We start from the raw sequence: 15,750 nt of genomic DNA, 5'->3' as shown, positions 1-15,750 counted from the left end.
AGAAACCAGCAATCCTACCATCATGCAAAACAGTTACAGGTTTCTGTTTCACAGTCATCTGGCAGGACGGTAATACTTCCCTGGGTGGTTGCTGTCTACCAACCTACTACCTTCTTCCATCTCTTCTTCTATAAGTTTGTCAGCAATCAGTGAACGCAGTTGCGCAGCTGTGAGAGTGTGTTTGTATGTAATGCCAATGGAACGAGCAATTTGCCAACAACGCTGTAGGGACAATTTAGGTAGGTTATGCAAAGTACAGTGGACCCCCGGTTAACGATTTTAATCCGTGCAAGAGGGCTCATCGTTATGCGAAATAATCGTTATGCGAATGAATTTTCCCCATAAGAAATAATGGAAATAAAATTAATCCGTGCAAGACGCCCAAAAGTGTGAAAAAATTTTTTTTTTACCACATGAAATGTTAATTTTAATACACACAAACTGAAAAAGGCATGCACAATTAAATGACACTTACTTTTATTGAAGATCTGGTGATGATTGATGGGATGGGAGGAGGGGAGAGAGAGTGTTAGTGTTTAGAAGGGGAATCCCCTTCCATTAGGACTTGAGGTAGTAAGTCCTTTTCTGGGGTTACTTCCCTTCTTTTTTTAATGCCACTAGGGCCAGCTTCAGAGTCACTGGACTTCTTTCGCACAAGATATCTGTCCATAGTGGCCTGTACCTCTCGTTCCTTTATGACTTGCCTAAAGTGTTTCACAACATTGTCAGTGTAATAATCACCAGCACGGCTTGCAATAGCTGTGTGAGGGTGATTTTCATCCATGAAGGTTTGCACTTCAAGCCACTTAGCACAGATTTCCTTTATCTTTGTAGTAGGCAACTTCTTCAATTTCTCTGTCCCCTCCTCTGAACCAGTTTCCCCAGGTCTGGCCTCTTGCTCTTGAAGTTGATCTATCAGCTCATCAGTGGTTAGTTCTTCATTGTCCTCCTCCACCAACTCTTCCACATCCTCCCCACTAACCTCCAACCCCAAGGACTTTCCCAATGCCACAATGGATTCCTCAACTGGCATAATCATCTCAGGGTTAGCCTCAAACCCTTCAAAATCCCTTTTGTCTACACATTCTGGCCACAGTTTCTTCCAAGCAGAGTTCAAGGTCCTCTTAGTCACTTCCTCCCAAGCCTTACCTATAAGGTTTACACAATTGAGGATATTAAAGTGATCTCTCCAAAACTCTCTTAGAGTCAGTTGAGTTTCTGAGGTCATTACAAAGCACCTTTCAAACAGAGCTTTTGTGTACAGTTTCTTGAAGTTGGAAATAACCTGCTGGTCCATGGGCTGCAGGAGAGGAGTGGTATTAGGAGGCAAAAACTTCACCTTAATGAAGCTCATGTCCCCATAAAGTCGCTCTGCCACGTCTGTAGGATGACCAGGGGCATTGTCTAACACCAGGAGGCACTTAAGTTCTAATTTCTTTTCAGTTAGGTAATCTTTCACATTGGGGGCAAATGCATGGTGTAACCAGTTATAGAAAAATTCCCTAGTGACCCATGCCTTACTGTTTGCCCTCCACAGCACACACAAATTATCCTTGAGGACATTCTTTTGCCTGAACGCTCTGGGAGTTTCAGAGTGATACACTAATAAAGGCTTCACTTTGCAATCACCAGTAGCATTGGCACACATCAACAAAGTAAGCCTGTCTTTCATAGGCTTATGTCCTGGGAGTGCCTTTTCCTCCTGAGTAATGTAGGTCCTGCTTGGCATTTTCTTCCAGAACAGGCCTGTTTCATCACAATTAAACACTTGTTCAGGTTTCAGTCCTTCAGTTTCTATGTACTCCTTGAATTCCTGCACATATTTTTCAGCCGCTTTGTGGTCCGAACTGGCAGCCTCACCATGCCTTATCACACTATGGATGCCACTACGCTTCTTAAATCTCTCAAACCAACCTTTGCTGGCCTTAAATTCACTCACATCATCACTAGTTGCAGGCATTTTTTTAATTAAATCCTCATGCAACTTCCTAGCCTTTTCACATATGATCGCTTGAGAGACGCTATCTCCTGCTATCTGTTTTTCATTTATCCACACCAATAAGAGTCTCTCAACATCTTCCATCACTTGCGATCTTTGTTTCGAAAACACAGTTGAACCTTTGGCAAGAACAGCTTCCTTGATTGTCTTTCTGGTGCCCACAATAGTAGCGATGGTTGATTGGGGTTTCTTGTACAGCTTGACTAGGTCGGCTATACGCACTCCACTTTCATACTTATCAATTATCTCTTTCTTCATTTCTATAGTAATTCTTACCCTTTGAGGTGTAGGGTTGGCACTAGAAGCTTTCTTGGGGCCCATGGTCACTTATTTTCCAGAAACAGCACCGAAAATACTGTAATAATACGAAATATTCCGAGTGTATGCTTGGATGTTACCGCGGAGGCTGGCTGGTAAACAATGGGACGGCTGGCACATGTGAGGCTGGCTGAGGGCACATTGGACGCGTCTCGGACGAAAATCGGTAAGCGGGTTTTTAATCGGTATGCGCGGCAAAAATTTTGCGATAAAAGTAATCGGTATGCGGAAAAATCGCTATGTGATGCCATCGTTATGCGGGGGTCCACTGTATATGTCGACACCAGACGTCTGACTCGTCTAGGTGGCATAAGTTATTCGCTATGCACAGTACGATTGCAGAATACCCCAACGTAACACGTTAATTTGCAGAACACGCTTAGCTATGCACAGTACGATTGCAGAATACGCATACAAGCAAAGCTGACTGCAAAATTCTCCACACCGAACAGGCTAGTAACAACTGACACGCAAAATTTGTAAAGCAATGCCAGACAGCAAGCTGCACAATGTTCCTGCTACGAGCTTCACCTTAAGCTCAACCGTTTCTCTAAGTCCAGCTCCAGCTCTCGGACAGGCTACCCATATTACAACCCAGGATTCAAATGGCCTGTTACCCCGGGTGTAATGGGAGCAAAATAAACACAGTAGAAAAAGTTTAGACTTATATTATCCTTCACCAATTTATAACAGCAATATGTACACTATGTACAGAGATAAGTATAGTGCACTCCACGGTAAGCAAAGCAGAAATAGAAGCCACAAGATAGCAGACCGTGCTTCAACCAGCTCTAGAATGGGAATGACAAGGGCAGACAGGAGAGCGGTACCCACATAACCTCTGCGATTGCCAAAACCATCTTCTTATTGGCTAGAACCTGGTCACTAGTTGAACGACGGGGCCCCATCATCAACTCTTAGCAACCTGGTTCGCTGGTTGGGGGAGATAGCCTGTAAATGAGGGTGTGTACATGCGCCGAATAAAGGTTACGTACTCTTTGCATGCCACAGTCAGTATATGTTGACTGTTAATCATATAGTATTAGGGAAGTATATACTCTCAGTGTGCACACACTCACGTTAATAATACACAAATAACCAGCACATAGAGAAAAGCTTATGATATTTCAGTCTAACTTGGACCATTTACAAGTCACACTAACACACGAAGGTGAGGGAGCCAGTATATGTAGGAGAGTAGAACAAGGACAGGATGAAGAGAGGAAGAAAGTGGAGTAGCAGTTGTAAGTTCACTATACCATGGTACAGGAACACATGTTGCTGAAAGCAAGGAAATATAAGTATTTCAGCTTGACTCAAGTAATGTTTTAAAACACATTTATCCATTGCTATTTATATATGTAAATTAGTGTGTTTGATTAGCCTGCACCTTTCTCATTCTATTTTATTACAGTGGCCACGTGTGGAGAAGGGAAAACTAGCCATTGTGACCCATAGCAGACTCCACCTTTCTGCTTCAGTACAGTTACCTGGTAAGAGGAATCCCCTCATTATTTTTGGGAATGAATAATGGTAGGGTGTTGGGGAGAGAGGTAGGATTAAATTATGGGAAATCAAATACAAAATGGGAGGAGACAATTACTTTTTGCTGATGATACTGTGCTTTTGGGAGATTCTAAAGAAAAGTTGCAAAGGTTAGTGGATGAGTTTGGGAGGGTGTGTAAAGGAAGAAAGTTAAAAGTGAACGTAGATAAGAGTAAGGCGATATCACATTGGAGGGAGTATGGAAGAGGTGAATGTGTTTAGACATTTTGGGAACTGACTTGTCAGCAGATGGGTTTATGATGGATGAGGTTAATCATAGAATTGAAGAAGGAAAACAGGTGAGTGGTGCTTTGAGGTATCTGGAGACAAAAAAAACGTCATCCATGGAGGCAAAGAAGGGAATATACAAGAGCATAGTGGTACCAACACTCTTATATGGATGTGAAGCATGGGTTGTAAATGCTGCAGTGAGGAGGCTGAAGGCAGTGAAGATGTCTAAGGGCAATGTGTTGTGTAAATGTTATGCAGAGAATTTGTAGCGTGGAGTTACTAAAAGTATTGTCAGAGGGCTGAAGAGGGGTTGTTGAGATGGTTTTGTCATTTAGAGGGGATGGAGCAAAGTAGAATGACTTGGAGAGCATATAAATTTGTAGTGGAAGGAAGGTGGGGTAGGGGTTGTCTTAGGAAAGGTTGGAGGGAGGGGGGTAAAGGAGGTTTAGTGGGCAAGGGGCTTGGACTTCCAGCAAGCGTGAGCAGGGTACTATTTTGTGAAGGGATTCAGGGAAACCAGTTAGACAGACTAAAGTCCTGGAGGTGGGAAGTACAATACCTGCACTTTAAAGGAGGGGTTTGCGACGTTGGCAGTTTAGTGTGGCATCTAAATGGTCTTATCTGAGCACCTCTGCAAAGACAGCGATTATGTATGAATGATGGTGAAAGTGTTGAACAATATCAAAAGCTTTTTCTTTGTTTTTTTGTTTTCTTTCTTTCTTTTTGGGTCACCCTGCCTCGGTTGGAAATGGCCAATGTTTTGAAAAAAAAATCTTGAAAAGTGTAGCTAATAGCAATAATTGTATTTCTTATGAAGTGGCCTCCTGGAGTTTACCTGGAGAGGGTTTCGGGGGTCAGCACCCCGAAACCAAGGCTTTGTGGTGGATCAGGGTCTGATTAACCAGGCTGTTACTGCTGGCTGCATGTAAAAAGATGTACAAACCACAGTCCGGCTGATCAGGTACTGACTTTAGGGGTCTGTCCAATGCTTCTTGAAGACGGCCAGGATCTGTTGGTAATCCCCTTTGTGTGTGCTGGGAGGCAATTGAACAGTCTTGGGCCCTTGACAGTTATTGTGTTCTCTTAGTGTACTCATGGCGCCCCTGCTTTTCATTGGGGGAATGTTGCATCTCCTGCCGAGTCTTGCTTTCGTAGGGAGTGATTTTCGTTTGTAGGTTTGGTACTAATCCCTCTAGGATTTTCCAAGTATATATTATCATGTATCTTCTTCACCTGTGTTACAGGGAATATAGAATACTTGTGTGAAACTTTCTCCAAATATTTTTATCCTGTACACATGATACATTTGAACTGCTTGAGCATTTATTTATTATGAGTATTTTGACAGGAAATCTCGAGTCTAGTGACTTTCTTGATACGATCCAGGATTTTTTTTTTTTTTAAAGTTTGTGACAGAAGCAACTAGAGGAAACAATTTGCTTGACTTGGTTCTTGCTAACAAGGAATCACTAGTTAATAATCTTAAGTGGTTATTGATGAGCTTGGGGAAAGCGATCACAAATCACTTGTTTAAACATTTCAGAATGAATTGATTTCATGTGAAAATGGCCAGGTGCATTCACAACAGATTAAATGTTGAAAGATTCATAATTTAACTTTTTTTGTACATTATTGTATGTGCAATATTACTAGGTGACCTGGCAACAACTACCCAAATTGAACAGTTTAGTTAAGAGAAGAAAAAAAGTTCTTAATATATCCTAACCAAATTTAATCTTAGTCTAACTTTAGTGTGGCCAGATCTAACAGTTGTCTTATATGTAGGTGATTTTCAATATTTTACTAACAAATGCATTCATGTTAGGTTAAAGTGAGACAGTAGTGATTAAGTAGTTTTATTTCCCATGCACTACGCTGCTTCATGATGTATATATTTGTTAGGTTAAAGTGAGACAGTAGTGATTAAGTAGTTTTATTTCCCATGCACTACGCTGCTTCATGATGTATATATTTAGGTTAGGTTAAAGTGAGACAGTAGTGATTAAGTAGTTTTATTTCCCATGCACTACGCTGCTTCATGATGTATTTTCCATGTAATTGTTCTTCATTTATGTGGCTTCAGAGATTTGATAATCTGCAATTGCTTTTGGTGGCTACTTGTTTGGGAAGTCAACTTGATGAACGTAGAAATCGTGATTATGGCGTAACTTTCTCACTGGTTTCTTCATGCTGTAAGAGAGAAAATATATTAAATGTGAATAGTTCATTAATGAAATCCATTTTTTCCTGAGGAGCAAGGTCATACTGTACATATATATATCTCATAACTCGATGGTCATAGCTTGCCAAGGCAGGGTGATGCAAAGAAAACACCAGCATTCATTCAGTTGCCACTTGTCTTCATGCACTCTTATCTAACACACTCAAAAGCTTGCTGGATGCTCAAGCCTCTTGTACCTCCCGAGACAACCCCTTCTCTTACCTTCTACTCCAGATTTATACACCTTTGCCAACCTATCTCACTCTACCTTGCATGCTCAAACTACCTCAACTCTTGAATTATACTTTTGGTCACCCCACATCACCTTTTAATTTCTACACTGTGAAATCTCTACATATTAGCACCACTTGTTGCTCTTGAACATGACATCTCTGTTGCTTCTAGCCTACTTTTCACTGCCTCATACCCACAAAATGTTAGCACCACTACACTGATACATTTTCTTTTCCCTCCATGGATAAACTTTTCCACAGATACTTCAGCATATCACTCTCCCTTTTTCTTTTTTTCATCTAGACTGTTTCACAGATCTATCTGCTGGCATGTCCACTCTTGAATATACATTGTATAGGTGCTCCTTGACTTATGATGGTGTTATGTTTTGATGAATCCATTCTAAATTTAAAATATCTAAGTCTTGAGTTGAATATGAATGACATAAGCATATAATTACTTTTAACTAAAATAATTACTTTTAACTAAAATAGGTAGTAGGTTGGTAGACAGCAACCACCCAGGGAAGTACTACCGTCCTGCCAGATGACTGTGAAACAAAAACCTGTAACTGTTTTGCATGATGGTAGGATTGCTGGTTTCTTTTTCTGTCTCATAAACACGCTAAGATAACAAGGATATCTTGCTACTCCTACTTACACTTTGGTCACACGTCACAGACACGCACATGCATATATATATATACATACATCTAGGTTTTTCTCCTTTTTCTAAATAGCTCTTGTTCTTTTTTATTTCTTCTATTGTCCATGGGGAAGTGGAAAAGAATCTTTCCTCCGTGAGGCGACTAAAATGCCGGGAGCAATGGGCTAGTAACCCCTTCTCCTGTATACAATTACTAAAAAAGAGAAGAAGAAAAACTTTATAAAACTGGGTTGCTTAAATGTGCGTGGATGCAGTGCGGATGACAAGAAACAGATGATTGCTGATGTTATGAATGAAAAGAAGTTGGATGTCCTGGCCCTAAGCGAAACAAAGCTGAAGGGGGTAGGAGAGTTTCAGTGGGGGGAAATAAATGGGATTAAATCTGGAGTATCTGAGAGAGTTAGAGCAAAGGAAGGGGTAGCAGTAATGTTAAATGATCAGTTATGGAAGGAGAAAAGAGAATATGAATGTGTAAATTCAAGAATTATGTGGATTAAAGTAAAGGTTGGATGCGAGAAGTGGGTCATAATAAGCGTGTATGCACCTGGAGAAGAGAGGAATGCAGAGGAGAGAGAGAGATTTTGGGAGAGGTTAAGTGAATGTATAGGAGCCTTTGAACCAAGTGAGAGAGTAATTGTGGTAGGGGACTTGAATGCTAAAGTAGGAGAAACTTTTAGAGAGGGTGTGGTAGGTAAGTTTGGGGTGCCAGGTGTAAATGATAATGGGAGCCCTTTGATTGAACTTTGTATAGAAAGGGGTTTAGTTATAGGTAATACATATTTTAAGAAAAAGAGGATAAATAAGTATACACGATATGATGTAGGGCGAAATGACAGTAGTTTGTTGGATTATGTATTGGTAGATAAAAGACTGTTGAGTAGACTTCAGGATGTACATGTTTATAGAGGGGCCACAGATATATCAGATCACTTTCTAGTTGTAGCTACACTGAGAGTAAAAGGTAGATGGGATACAAGGAGAATAGAAGCATCAGGGAAGAGAGAGGTGAAGGTTTATAAACTAAAAGAGGAGGCAGTTAGGGTAAGATATAAACAGCTATTGGAGGATAGATGGGCTAATGAGAGCATAGGCAATGGGGTCGAAGAGGTATGGGGTAGGTTTAAAAATGTAGTGTTAGAGTGTTCAGCAGAAGTTTGTGGTTACAGGAAAGTGGGTGCAGGAGGGAAGAGGAGCGATTGGTGGAATGATGATGTAAAGAGAGTAGTAAGGGAGAAAAAGTTAGCATATGAGAAGTTTTTACAAAGTAGAAGTGATGCAAGGAGGGAAGAGTATATGGAGAAAAAGAGAGAAGTTAAGAGAGTGGTGAAGCAATGTAAAAAGAGAGCAAATGAGAGAGTGGGTGAGATGTTATCAACAAATTTTGTTGAAAATAAGAAAAAGTTTTGGAGTGAGATTAACAAGTTAAGAAAGCCTAGAGAACAAATGGATTTGTCAGTTAAAAATAGGAGAGGAGAGTTATTAAATGGAGAGTTAGAGGTATTGGGAAGATGGAAGGAATATTTTGAGAAATTGTTAAATGTTGATGAAGATAGGGAAGCTGTGATTTCGTGTATAGGGCAAGGAGGAATAACATCTTGTAGGAGTGAGGAAGAGCCAGTTGTGAGTGTGGGGGAAGTTCGTGAGGCAGTAGGTAAAATGAAAGGGGGTAAGGCAGCCGGGATTGATGGGATAAAGATAGAAATGTTAAAAGCAGGTGGGGATATAGTTTTGGAGTGGTTGGTGCAATTATTTAATAAATGTATGGAAGAGGGTAAGGTACCTAGGGATTGGCAGAGAGCATGCATAGTTCCTTTGTATAAAGGCAAAGGGGATAAAAGAGAGTGCAAAAATTATAGGGGGATAAGTCTGTTGAGTGTACCTGGTAAAGTGTATGGTAGAGTTATAATTGAAAGAATTAAGAGTAAGACGGAGAATAGGATAGCAGATGAACAAGGAGGCTTTAGGAAAGGTAGGGGGTGTGTGGACCAGGTGTTTACAGTGAAACATATAAGTGAACAGTATTTAGATAAGGCTAAAGAGGTCTTTGTGGCATTTATGGATTTGGAAAAGGCGTATGACAGGGTGGATAGGGGGGCAATGTGGCAGATGTTGCAAGTGTATGGTGTAGGAGGTAGGTTACTGAAAGCAGTGAAGAGTTTTTACGAGGATAGTGAGGCTCAAGTTAGAGTATGTAGGAAAGAGGGAAATTTTTTCCCAGTAAAAGTAGGCCTTAGACAAGGATGTGTGATGTCACCGTGGTTGTTTAATATATTTATAGATGGGATTGTAAGAGAAGTAAATGCGAGGGTCTTGGCAAGAGGCGTGGAGTTAAAAGATAAAGAATCACACACAAAGTGGGAGTTGTCACAGCTGCTCTTTGCTGATGACACTGTGCTCTTGGGAGATTCTGAAGAGAAGTTGCAGAGATTGGTGGATGAATTTGGTAGGGTGTGCAAAAGAAGAAAATTAAAGGTGAATACAGGAAAGAGTAAGGTTATGAGGATAACAAAAAGATTAGGTGATGAAAGATTGAATATCAGATTGGAGGGAGAGAGTATGGAGGAGGTGAACGTATTCAGATATTTGGGAGTGGACGTGTCAGCGGATGGGTCTATGAAAGATGAGGTGAATCATAGAATTGATGAGGGAAAAAGAGTGAGTGGTGCACTTAGGAGTCTGTGGAGACAAAGAACTTTGTCCTTGGAGGCAAAGAGGGGAATGTATGAGAGTATAGTTTTACCAACGCTCTTATATGGGTGTGAAGCGTGGGTGATGAATGTTGCAGCGAGGAGAAGGCTGGAGGCAGTGGAGATGTCATGTCTGAGGGCAATGTGTGGTGTGAATATAATGCAGAGAATTCGTAGTTTGGAAGTTAGGAGGAGGTGCGGGATTACCAAAACTGTTGTCCAGAGGGCTGAGGAAGGGTTGTTGAGGTGGTTCGGACATGTAGAGAGAATGGAGCGAAACAGAATGACTTCAAGAGTGTATCAGTCTGTAGTGGAAGGAAGGCGGGGTAGGGGTCGGCCTAGGAAGGGTTGGAGGGAGGGGGTAAAGGAGGTTTTGTGTGCGAGGGGCTTGGACTTCCAGCAGGCATGCGTGAGCGTGTTTGATAGGAGTGAATGGAGACAAATGGTTTTTAATACTTGACGTGCTGTTGGAGTGTGAGCAAAGTAACATTTATGAAGGGATTCAGGGAAACCGGCAGGCCGGACTTGAGTCCTGGAGATGGGAAGTACAGTGCCTGCACTCTGAAGGAGGGGTGTTAATGTTGCAGTTTAAAAACTGTAGTGTAAAGCACCCTTCTGGCAAGACAGTGATGGAGTGAATGATGGTGAAAGTTTTTTCTTTTTCGGGCCACCCTGCCTTGGTGGGAATCGGCCGGTGTGATAATAAAAAAAAAAATAATAAATACCAGTATTGAAAAATAAAATGAATGAATACATATAAATCTTATTTCATCAACAGCAGAATCTTTATTAAAGCCTTTGAACGTGTTTAAAGCTTTCTTCCATATACCATTCATACATTGCTTTGTGACTTTTTCCTATGCTGCAGCAGTGTTCCTGACAGTGCCATCACTCAGGAACAGATTAAAGTTTGACTACTACTGAAAATGCATTGCTAACGCATCTTTGTCGAGTTGAACCATCATAAAGCAAGGAGCACCTGTAAATACATCCACTGCCTCGCTCTGCTATGATATTCAGTCTGTCATTGCCTAGACTTGTTACCCTCATCATCTTGCCCTTTTTTACATTCACTTTAAATTTTCTTCTTTAACTTACCCTCCAGTAATGGTGAAAATAAATTAATGTGGGGGAGACTTTTGGAAAAGATATAATCAACTACTGGGGAAAGGGTGAGTTAGAGAAGTTGCAGATGAGGAGCAGGTATAGGGTAAATTTAAGAATACACTGGTAGTGTGTGCAGTAAAGGTTTGTGGGTATAGGAGGGCAAGTGCAGGTGGAAAGAGGAGCAACTCGGGAATGATGAGGTAAAGAGGGTATATCTGGAGAGGTAATGCAAAAGGAAAGTAATGAATAAATGGGCAGCAAGGCCCTATCAGCAAACTCTGCTGAGAGTGTTGTTGTTTTGAAGAGAGCTCAGTAAAGTGAGGAAGCCTAGAAAGCATATGAACCTAACAGAACAAAAGAGGGGAGATGGAGGCACTAGAAACATGGAGAGGATATTGTAACATGTTAAATGTTGATGTGAATAAATGGTTTACAAAACTAACAAGTTGATAAATGAGACACTTGTGCAGAATAAAGTTATTCAGATGTTGCACATGGCATTTATTAATGTTGTTGATGCATGGGAGGCACTGATTTCATACACTGGGCACAGATAATGTTAATGAACGAAGAATATCCTGAGGTGGACGTGGGAAGTGTGTGTAAAATGAAAGGTGATAAAGCTGCTAGGATAGATGGAGCCAAGACAGATGCTAAAGCAGGTAGGCATAAGGTGTTGGAGTGGTTGTTCAATACATACATTAAATAATTGGCAGAGCTTGCAGCTCCTTGTGTAAGAAATTTGGGGACAATAGAGAATGTAAGAATTATAAGGGACAACACCTACTGAGTATACCAGATTATGATTAGAATTATTATTGAGAGAGTGGTAATAGAAAATAGGACTGCAGAGCAGCAAGGGTAGAGGATGCATATACTAAGTGTTTGAACCATGTAAGTGAGAGGTATGTAGATACAGGTTTGTTGCATTTGTGGATCTAGAAAAATCATAAAAGGTAGATAGAATACAAGAGTCATGTTGCAAGTGTATGGAACAGGTAGGTTGTTACAAAAACAGTTATGTTTATTTGGATAATAAGGCTAAGGTTTGAGTATGTAGGAGGCATGAGATTATTTTCAAGTAAAAGCAGACATTATGCATCCCTTGTCTGTGTCACTGTAGTTTATTTAACATTTATAGCTTGAGTAGTAAAGGATGTAAACACTAGGGTATTAGGAAGAGGTATGGGAATACAAGATGTTGAATGTGAGAGTTATGCCAGTTGCTCTCTGCTGACAGTACACATCTTTTAGAGATACTGAAGACAAAATAAAAAGGTAGGTGGATGAATTTGGAGGGTAAGTTAAAGAAGAAGAAAATTTAAAGTGAATGTAGAAAACTGCAAGAGGATAGGCAATGACAGACTGAATATCAGTGGAGTGAGGCAGTATGGGGGAAGTGGATGTATTTACAGATGCTCCTTGCTTTACAATTGTTCAACTTTACAGAGGTGTGATAGCGATGCGTATTCGGCAGTCATCAAACTTTAATCTTTTCCTGGGTTAGCGATATGCTGTATGATACTTTCTACTGATGCTGGTATCAGGAACATTGCTTCAGTATGGAAAGAATTCACAAAGCAATGTATGAACGGCACACAAAAGAAAATTTTGAGGACATTTGTAAACACGTTCATAGGCTTTAACAAAGATTCTGCTGTTGAAAATTGACTTAATCACTGTGCCCTCAAATATGCAATGAGTGTGCAGTGCATGATTGATTTCTGGATGTACATATTATAACAAAAAAAAAGCTTGCCACAGTGCATAATGGGAACAGTGACCTTTCTGATAGTTTGGTTTAAAATGACAACTTTAGGGCATTTTCTAGGGTGATTTTTATGATTTTGGTCAGATTTAGAAGTGGCCTGAAAGTGGCAGAAATATTTGATTTTTGCAATTTTCCTGTGTTTTATGGTACACCTACCATCCGACCGAGTTCAGTTCCGAGAAACCGGTCGTAAGTCGAACTTTACTACTGAATATCAACAAAACATTTTTGTAATGACTTTATTTTATTGTTTTATTTTGGTATTTCATGTTTTACTTTACTGTATTTTATACTGTAAGGTTTAGGATAAACACTGTGTACAGCACAAAGTTGTTTATTTCCCAAAAATTTGGCATAAAAAACACGGTCGTAAGTTGGATGGTAGGTGTATTTTATTGGGTCTAAACCATGACCAATCATTCTTGGTTATATTCTTTTATCTGAGAGGGCAAGTCTCCATGTACCATCTAATTCTTACTCTAGCTATCATTAATGATCAGACATCTCTTGTACCTTTAAAAACATGTACATCCAGTAATCTTCCCATTAACCTTTTCTCTATCATACTACTATCATTACATCCAGTATCATATCACATACATTCTCTTGTCTTCAAAATAACTATTGCCTATTAAAACACCCTTTTCTGTCACTCCCAGGTGCATCCAACTTTTATCATTTAATATTATTGCAGCTTAATCAAATTTTCCTGTTCATTAATGTCCCCAGGCCTATCTTGTATAAAATTTGCCCTCTCAGATAATAGAATATAACCAAGAATAATTTTTATATGTAGGCTGTCGAGGGTGTTGCTGAGACGTCTCTAGACTGGGAACACTTGCTTGATTTTCTTGCTACTAAATGTTCACTTTTGATTATCACATGATCAGTCAGTTGTCCACAATGTTTCTATCTGATTTTGATTATAATAAAAATAAATTCTGATTTAGTAATCAGTTTTCTCCTTTCAGGTGAGGCAAAGATCAAGTTATGGACCATTGCAGTAACTTCAGCTACAGGAGTACACGATGACTGGACATCATCACTCCATCCCTAAGGAAGGGAGAAATATTTTTCCTCTTCAAAACTTGTCTAACCTACTTTTGCTAGTGGGTTTTTTTTTTTGACCACCTCGTTTGTCAGCAGTATACAAGCCCCATGAATATATTGCATTTTCAACAAGACTGATGAAATGAATACTATAGTTCTAGGCTGATTACCTCAATCTCATTTGCCTTTCTCTGACTTAGACTGAAGGCAAAACATTTTAAAAATAAAGATATCTAAATGTTGCACAAAAGTGTCTCTTTTATCAACACACTGCCTATCTGCTGCTGAGATTGGGTGGCCTTAAGAAAAACATTTACCATCATTCACTCAATGTCTCTATCAATTCATATATCTCTACCCATCCTTCAAAGTGCAAGACTAGTATGGCTAACCAGTTTCCTTGATCTTAATTATTTTACTCTAATAGTATGTCATATCATAAAACCTTCCACTCAAGTATATGAAATATAAAATGTTTAAGCCCCTCACCTAGCTTTATTTACCCCTTTCCAGCTGTATAGTCCTTGTGGCTTAGCGCTTCTTTTTGATTATAATAATAATTACCCCTTTCCAACCTTTGATTTGATATATGACCCTTGTGGGTTTAGCACTTATTTTAATCTTGCCTTCCATGCTGTATAGTCCTTGTGGCTTAGCGCTTCTTTTTGATTATAATAATCTTGCCTTCCATAGTCATTTTATTTTGTTTATCTAATCCCAAAACTTAGTTCTCTGCATAATATTCATAGTGAATCCCAGCCTCCTCACTAATATTGAAAATCCATGCTTCACTACTAATAAGGTACATATTCCCCTTTGCCATCATTGTCATGCTCCCAGGTCTATAAAAGGCCTTATGCATAGCATAATCTTCAACTATATTTAAATAAGTTTTATTGAAGACTAATATAAAAGATAATATTTGCCAATAATATTAATTGCACATTCGTTTTCTAGATTATGGTTACAGAGCACAAACATATAGATATTCCTTCAGAGTATTGTTTAGCACTTCTTTTTGATTATAATAATTCCTTCAGATTAGAATATCTAGTCTTCAGAGTTTTATACAATAGAAGAAAAACGTCATTTTATTGACTCGAACAAGCGTGAAGGTTAGGTAGGTCACAAGAGTTTATTGGTGATAATCTTGAAAGTTTAACTCCTAACCATTAACTTTGTCAAGTAACATTAGATTTTAATGTATTATCAATTGTGGCCACAAACTAATAATAGGGGAAAGGAAGCAGAGATGCAATATCATGGATAAGGTTCTTTTGTCTCCATGCACCCCCCCATTTCCATTCTCTCAATAAATTTTTCATTACCGTTCAATTTTAATTTCCTTCTTTTATATAGTTTACCAACCTTTACAACTTCTCTTTCAGAATCCCAAAAAGGATCGTGTCATCAGCAGAAACTGGTAACTCCCACTTTGTATTATATCCTTTATCTTTTAATCCCACTTCTCTTACCCCATCTATAAAGATGTTAAACAACCATGGTGATTGAAGGCAATTAAGTGTTTACAAGGATAGAGTATGTAAGAGGGAGATATTTCCCAGTAAAAGTATGCCTTACACACGGATGTGTGATGTCCCCGCGGTTGTAAGAGAAGTGAATGCTCAGGTGTTGGCAAGAGATAAAAAATCTAATACAAAGTGGGTTATCCCAGTTGCTTTTTGCGGATAACACTATGCTTTTGGGGGAGTTTGAAAACGTATGTAAAAGAAGGAAATTAAAAATGAATCTTGGAAAGAGAAGAGTAATGAAATATTGGAGGAAGTGAATGTATTCTGGTATTTGGGAGTGAACTTGTCAGCAGATGGGTTGATGAATCATAGAATTGATGAGGGGAAAAAGGTGAGTGGAGCACTGTGTAAATAAAGGAAATGTATGAGAGTACAGTGGTACCAATACT

General features: G+C 39.5%; 1 protein-coding gene across 1 annotated transcript in view; it reads right to left on the bottom strand.

Moving 5' to 3' along the window:
- Nucleotides 1-6,092: 6,092 nt before the first annotated feature.
- LOC128703397 (keratin-associated protein 9-1) overlaps nucleotides 6,093-15,750 on the bottom strand; it is a 34,788-nt gene continuing 25,130 nt past the window's right edge. The window contains exon 7 of the mRNA XM_070104662.1: nucleotides 6,093-6,283. The gene's annotated coding sequence lies outside the window, so the exon portion shown is untranslated. The remainder of the gene's footprint in view (nucleotides 6,284-15,750) is intronic.

The sequence above is a fragment of the Cherax quadricarinatus genome, chromosome 93, assembly GCF_038502225.1.
Source record: "Cherax quadricarinatus isolate ZL_2023a chromosome 93, ASM3850222v1, whole genome shotgun sequence".
NCBI lineage: Eukaryota > Metazoa > Arthropoda > Malacostraca > Decapoda > Parastacidae > Cherax > Cherax quadricarinatus.
This window is presented reverse-complemented; position numbering and strand designations above follow the sequence as displayed.